Raw genomic sequence first — 7,617 nt, 5'->3', positions numbered from 1 at the left:
CATTCACACTGGAAATATTATTATTGTTACTAAAACTAATGAAATATTATTATTGTTACTAAAACTAATGAAATATTATTATTGTTACTAAAACTAATGAAATATTATTATTGTTACTAAAACTAATGAAATATTATTATTGTTACTAAAACTAATGAAATATTATTATTGTTACTAAAACTAATGAAATATTATTATTGTTACTAAAACTAATGAAATATTATTATTGTTACTAAAACTAATGAAATATTATTATTGTTACTAAAACTAATGAAATATTATTATTGCTACTAAAACTAATGAAATATTATTATTGTTACTAAAACTAATGAAATATTATTATTGCTACTAAAACTAATGAAATATTATTATTGTTACTAAAACTAATGAAATATTATTATTGTTACTAAAACTAATGAAACATTTTAGTTAAAGTGATATTTCTTTGTTAAAACAAAACTTTTTTTTTTTGTGTTAAAAGGTTAAAGCTCTATATTGTGATAGTAATCATTACTATAGAGTGTTTGTTGAGTAACTGTTAAATAGCTCTATATTGTGATGGTAATATTGTGTGTGTGTGTGTGTGTGTGTGTGTGTGTGTGTGTGTGTGTGTGTGTGTGTGTGTGTGTGTGTGTGTGTGTGTGTGTGTGTGTGTGTGTGTGTGTGTGTGTGTGTGCGCGTGCGTGCCCTAGCCTGTGTCTTCTGTGAGGAAGAAGCCCAACAAACCCACGGTGAGGCCTGCAGTAGGCCTACCACCACGGCCCAAGACACCATCACACCAGAATGAAATGTTTGGAGCGGGGGAGTCTGGTGCAACGCTCAGGTCCTGGACCTGGTGAGACGAAGGAGGAGCCCGGCCAGGAGGCCATCCACAGAGCCTAGTCCCTCCACGTGCCAGAGCCTCTCCTCTCCCCAGTCCCGGCAGAGTAGTTCCAGAGAAGCAGACTGAGTGGCCCTGTCTTTCCCTAAGAGGACTGACCGTGGGTACAGTAGCTACTGGGACGTAAGTCGGGGCTTGATCAACCCCGGCTGGATCACCTGGGCGAGGGTGTATGTTGTTGCGAGACCCGAAACACCCGATGACCCCAGGCTACAACACTGATGATACGTCCCAGGTGCATCCATGTGATGTTTTTTATTTATGTGTGTGAGTATATATATATATATATATATATATATATATATATATATATATATATATATAGTACACACACACACACACACACATTATAGGCAGGCTATATTTTTATTGCTGCTACAATGTATGAGGAACCAGAACAACATATTTACTCTCATGTACACAAGATGTAATAAAGAAACCTTGAACATTACAAAATGTCTTTGGCCTACACATATATAAACTTGGGTCAGAGCAATGAATGGAGGATTCTGATTTCACCTTCCCAGAGTAAAACTTCTTTGGTATTAAACCCAATACTTCTAATATCTGATCATATCTAATAATCTGATCCTGATAGCATTGTGCTGGACGCATGCACAGTTACGCATTACAGACGAATACCAAAACGCTCGCCCCAAAACACAGTCGCCCCGGGGCAAATCCGGCGGTATTCACCTGGTATTCCTAAATGTAATCTCAGTAAAACTATGCCTAAACCTAACCTTATCCCTACACGTAACCTCAGTAAAACTATGTCTAAACCTAACCTTATTCCTAACCTTAACCTCAGTAAAACTATGCCTAAACCTAACCTTATTCCTAAACTTAACCTCAGTAAAACTATGTCTAAACCTAACCTTATTCCTAACCTTAACCTCAGTAAAACTATGTCTAAACCTAACCTTATCCCTACACGTAACCTCAGTAAAACTATGTCTAAACCTAACCTTATTCCTAAACTTAACCTCAGTAAAACTATGTCTAAACCTAACCTTATTCCTAACCTTAACCTAAGTAAAACTATGCCTAAACCTAACCTTATCCCTACACGTAACCTCAGTAAAACTATGTCTAAACCTAACCTTATTCCTAACCTTAACCTCAGTAAAACTATGTCTAAACCTAACCTTATTCCTAAACTTAACCTCAGTAAAACTATGTCCAAACCTAACCTTATTCCTAACCTTAACCTCAGTAAAACTATGTCCAAACCTAACATTATTCCTAACCTTAACTTCAGTAAAACTATGTCTAAACCTTACCTTATTCCTAACCTTAACCTCAGTAAAACTATGCCTAAACCTAACCTTATTCCTAACCTTAACCTCAGTAAAACTATGTCCAAACCTAACCTTATTCCTACACGTAACCTCAGTAAAACTATGTCTAAACCTAACCTTATTCCTAACCTTAACCTCAGTAAAACTATGTCTAAACCTAACCTTATTCCTAACCTTAACCTCAGTAAAACTATGTCTAAACCTAACCTTATTCCTAACCTTAACCTCAGTAAAACTATGTCTAAACCTAACCTTATTCCTAACCTTAACCTCAGTAAAACTATGTCTAAACCTAACCTTATTCCTAACCTTAACCTCAGTAAAACTATGTCTAAACCTAACCTTATTCCTAACCTTAACCTCAGTAAAACTATGCCTAAACCTAACCTTATTCCTAAACAGATTTTTTTTTGCTTAATCCCCCCTACTAAACATGCTGGGTCCCACCTCAGCTCATTCTCTGTCACCCATTTCATGTGTTTGTAGCTCTGTCTTTGTAGTCTTGTTTTGTAGTCCTCATTTCATGTGTTTGTAGCTCTGTCTTTGTAGTCTTGTTTTGTAGTCCTCATTTCATGTGTTTGTAGCTCTGTCTTTGTAGTCTTGTTTTGTAGTCCTCATTTCATGTGTTTGTAGCTCTGTCTTTGTAGTCTTGTTTTGTAGTCCTCATTTCATGTGTTTGTAGCTCTGTCTTTGTAGTCTTGTTTTGTAGTCCTCATTTCATGTGTTTGTAGCTCTGTCTTTGTAGTCTTGTTTTGTAGTCCTCATTTCATGTGTTTATAGCTCTGTCTTTGTAGTCTTGTTTTGTAGTCCTCATTTCATGTGTTTGTAGCTCTGTCTTTGTGGTCTTCTTTTGTAGTCCTCATTTTGAAGCCCAGAGTAAACTTTTATATTTAGTGTCTGTTCTCCTACTTAGTCATTTCTATACGCTCTGACAGTGTTGTTTTCGTCGACTAAAACTGTGACGAAAAATGTTGGTCGACTCCCTTTTTTCACTGACGAAAACTAAATAAAAACTAAATAAAATCTAAGCTACGATGACTAAAACTAAGACTAAATATATTGACAATGTCAACAAATAAAAACTAGACTAAAATGTTAGAGAGGGATCTAGTGGAGAAGAGATCCAGTAGAACTAAAAGACATTTTATGTTTGGTTGCGCTCTGAAAATAACAGATCTACAAGCTCACAACGCGTCGCAGCGCGACGCATTGTGAGCTTGTAGATCGGCTATTTTCAGCATGCAACCAAGTGTAAAATCCAGCCATTACGACGCCATCAAGGCACCGACAACATATATTATAGTCGACTAAATCAACTGTAGATTTAGTCGACTGTAATCTGATGACATTTAGTCGTGAAACATTTCAGATTGACTAAAATATGACTAAAACTAAATGGAATTTTATTGAAAAGACTAATGACTAAAACTACATCAAAATGTGTTGTCAAAATCCACACTGAGCTCTGCCTTGGGACAGGAAGGACAGAGGCCTCTATACATAGACACCATGTAGGCAGAACCTTTGTTAAGCTCACTAGGTAAGGGTGGTTAGTTACCACTTATGTATTAGTGAACATTGTTTGGTTACAGTAGTTAGGTAGGCAGGCTTTTGTTTTACTACTAGTTAGTTAGTTAGTTAGTCTGTCTTTGTTTTACTACTAGTTAGTTAGTTAGTCTGTCTTTGTTTTACTACTAGTTAGTTAGTTAGTTAGTTAGTCTGTCTTTGTTTTACTACTAGTTAGTTAGTTAGTTAGTTAGTCTGTCTTTGTTTTACTACTAGTTAGTTAGTTAGTCTGTCTTTGTTTTACTACTAGTTAGTTAGTTAGTCTGTCTTTGTTTTACTACTAGTTAGTTAGTTAGTCTGTCTTTGTTTTACTACTAGTTAGTTAGTTAGTCTGTCTTTGTTTTACTACTAGTTAGTTAGTTAGTTAGTCTGTCTTTGTTTTACTACTAGTTAGTTAGTTAGTCTGTCTTTGTTTTACTACTAGTTAGTTAGTTAGTTAGTTAGTCTGTCTTTGTTTTACTACTAGTTAGTTAGTTAGTCTGTCTTTGTTTTACTACTAGTTAGTTAGTTAGTTAGTCTGTCTTTGTTTTACTACTAGTTAGTTAGTTAGTCTGTCTTTGTTGTACTACTAGTTAGTTAGTTAGTTAGTTAGTCTGTCTTTGTTTTACTCCTAGTTAGTTAGTTAGTCTGTCTTTGTTGTACTACTAGTTAGTTAGTTAGTTAGTCTGTCTTTGTTTTACTACTAGTTAGTTAGTTAGTTAGTTAGTCTGTCTTTGTTTTACTACTAGTTAGTTAGTTAGTCTGTCTTTGTTTTACTACTAGTTAGTTAGTCTGTCTTTGTTTTACTACTAGTTAGTTAGTTAGTTAGTTAGTCTGTCTTTGTTTTACTACTAGTTAGTTAGTTAGTTAGTCTGTCTTTGTTTTACTACTAGTTAGTTAGTCTGTCTTTGTTTTACTACTAGTTAGTTAGTTAGTTAGTTAGTCTGTCTTTGTTTTACTACTAGTTAGTTAGTTAGTTAGTTAGTCTGTCTTTGTTTTACTACTAGTTAGTTAGTTAGTTAGTCTGTCTTTGTTTTACTACTAGTTAGTTAGTTAGTTAGTCTGTCTTTGTTTTACTACTAGTTAGTTAGTTAGTTAGTCTGTCTGTCTTTGTTTTACTACTAGTTAGTTAGTTAGTTAGTCTGTCTTTGTTTTACTACTAGTTAGTTAGTTAGTCTGTCTTTGTTTTACTACTAGTTAGTTAGTTAGTTAGTCTGTCTTTGTTTTACTACTAGTTAGCTTGTTAGTTAGTTAGTTAGTTAGTCTGTCTTTGTTTTACTACTAGTTAGTTAGTTAGTTAGTCTGTCTTTGTTTTACTACTAGTTAGTTAGTTAGTTAGTTAGTCAGTCTGTCTTTGTTTTACTACTAGTTAGTTAGTTAGTTAGTCTGTCTTTGTTTTACTACTAGTTAGTTAGTTAGTTAGTCTGTCTTTGTTTTACTACTAGTTAGTTAGTTAGTTAGTTAGTTAGTCTGTCTGTCTTTGTTTTACTACTAGTTAGTTAGTTAGTTAGTTAGTCTGTCTTTGTTTTACTACTAGTTAGTTAGTTAGTCTGTCTTTGTTTTACTACTAGTTAGTTAGTTAGTTAGTCTGTCTTTGTTTTACTACTAGTTAGCTTGTTAGTTAGTTAGTTAGTTAGTCTGTCTTTGTTTTACTACTAGTTAGTTAGTTAGTTAGTTAGTCTGTCTTTGTTTTACTACTAGTTAGTTAGTTAGTTAGTTTGTTTGTTAGTTAGTCTGTCTTTGTTTTACTACTAGTTAGTTAGTTAGTTAGTTTGTTAGTTAGTTAGTCTGTCTTTGTTTTACTACTAGTTAGTTAGTTAGTTTGTTAGTTAGTTAGTCTGTCTTTGTTTTACTACTAGTTAGTTAGTTAGTTTGTTAGTTAGTTAGTCTGTCTTTGTTTTACTACTAGTTAGTTAGTTAGTTAGTGAGTGTGTCTTTGTTTTTTCTAGCTGCTGCTTCTGTTATTTTGTCAACACCCGTGTCCCTGGTAGTGTATTGTTTGTGGTTTATTGTATTCCTGTGCAGACCTACTGTATATAAATACTAATACCTCAGCAGAAGAGTAAAAGCACTTTGCAACTTTTTACTCTAAACCAGGGGGTCTTCAACGTTTTCAGGCCAAGGACCCCCTAGCTGAGAGAGAGATGAAGCAGGGACCCCCTCTATATTGTATAAAAATTGTGTTTCAGATTTAACTTTTTTTTGTTTACTTGGTCTGCTCTTGGTCTGCTCCCTCTACACCAAACACCTCTTTGCCAAAAAAAATAGCCGATCTACAGTGTGAGCTTGTAGATCGGCTATTTTTGTGGCTAAAGTTCTCCTCAGAAAAGGGATGCTAGCGTTCAAGTGGTTACGGTAAAAAAAAAAGTCACATCACACAAAGATTTGGCGGACCCCCTGTAGTAACTCTGAGGACCCCCTAGGGGTCCCGGACCCCCTGTTGAAGACCCCTGCTCTAAACCTTGTATGGTCTCCCTTATTTACATCTCTTATGCTAAACAGCCTGGTGAATATTTTTATGTTGCAAACTTATACCTATAGACCTGAAAGGGTTTGGTAACAGTGTTCTATTATAAGTACAAATAAGCTCAAATAACGTGTTAACTAAACTTAATGCTGGAATCTGGTTAAGAAGTCAAACATTTTAACTGTTGAAAATGCAGTGTTCTTCTCCACTAGAGGGCACTGTTGCATCACATTTAGATCTCCAAGTTCAGCTAGACTGATGTTTCAGTCAGACAGTGAACATCCTGCTGACTGATGTCAAACACTTAGTTGTTTAAAAAGTGTAAATCAGATCAAAATGGATGCAGAAAGAACAGTCCTGCAGACATTAGAAGTCTACACACTATCAACAATGCACTTCTCTGGTTCAAAAGTTATCTTAAAGACAGGCAGCAGTTTGTATCCTACAATGGAACAAACTCACCTCTTCTTCATATGCAATGCGGAGTCCCCCAAGGATCAATTATTGGGCCTTTGTTGTTTTTGTTATATATTAATGACCTTTCAAATGTCTCGGATAAACTGTCTAAGATTGTATTTGCAGATGACACAAGTGTCCTCTACTCTCATAAAGATCCTGACACCATTATAAAGGTTATAAATGAAGAACTTGGTAAGCTGTCCATTTGGTTTCGCTCCAATAAATTATCACTCAACATTAAAAAAACAAATTTCATATGTTTTGGTCTTAAACCACATATTTTCAACAAATCATCAAAAATAGATATCGATAACATCCCTATAACCAATGTGTGTTCCACACAATTCCTTGGCATTATGCTTGATGAATCATTATCCTGGAAATCACATATGGCTATATCCACAAAAATAGCTAAGAGTATTGGTATCCTACGTAAAATCCGTCATTTGATCAGTTCTGAGGTAGCCACTATGTTATATTATTCCATGATTTATCCGTATAATAATTATTGTAATATAGTCTGGGCTAGTATTCATCAGACCAAACTGGAGCCCATATACCGTCTTCAGAAACGAGCTGTAAGAACAATAAGTTGTGCACACCCAAGACATTCATCTCAGCCTTTATTTATCCGATTAGGTGTCCTCAGTATTTATCAAGTGAACCATCTTCAAACTGGCTTATTTGTTTATGGCTCATTGGGGAGAACCCTTCCCTCCTTTTTTCATCATATATTTGAGCATAATTTTCAGGTTCATAATTACCCAACACGTAGCTCAAATAACCTCAGACCCCCAAAGGCCCGTACCTCTCAAACCCAGTTTAATATAGGCTTCAGAGGGTCAAAAATATGGAATTCTCTGCCATTACATCTATGGAAGTTGTCTTCTTACCAATTTAAGAAGTTTCTAAAATCGCTTCTCTTAACAACCAAATACTTTCCATATGGTCTGCCTAATATAATA

Source organism: Gymnoscopelus braueri, assembly GCF_963280865.1.
Source record: "Gymnoscopelus braueri genome assembly, chromosome: 15".
NCBI classification, from domain to species: Eukaryota; Metazoa; Chordata; class Actinopteri; order Myctophiformes; family Myctophidae; genus Gymnoscopelus; species Gymnoscopelus braueri.
This window is presented reverse-complemented; position numbering follows the sequence as displayed.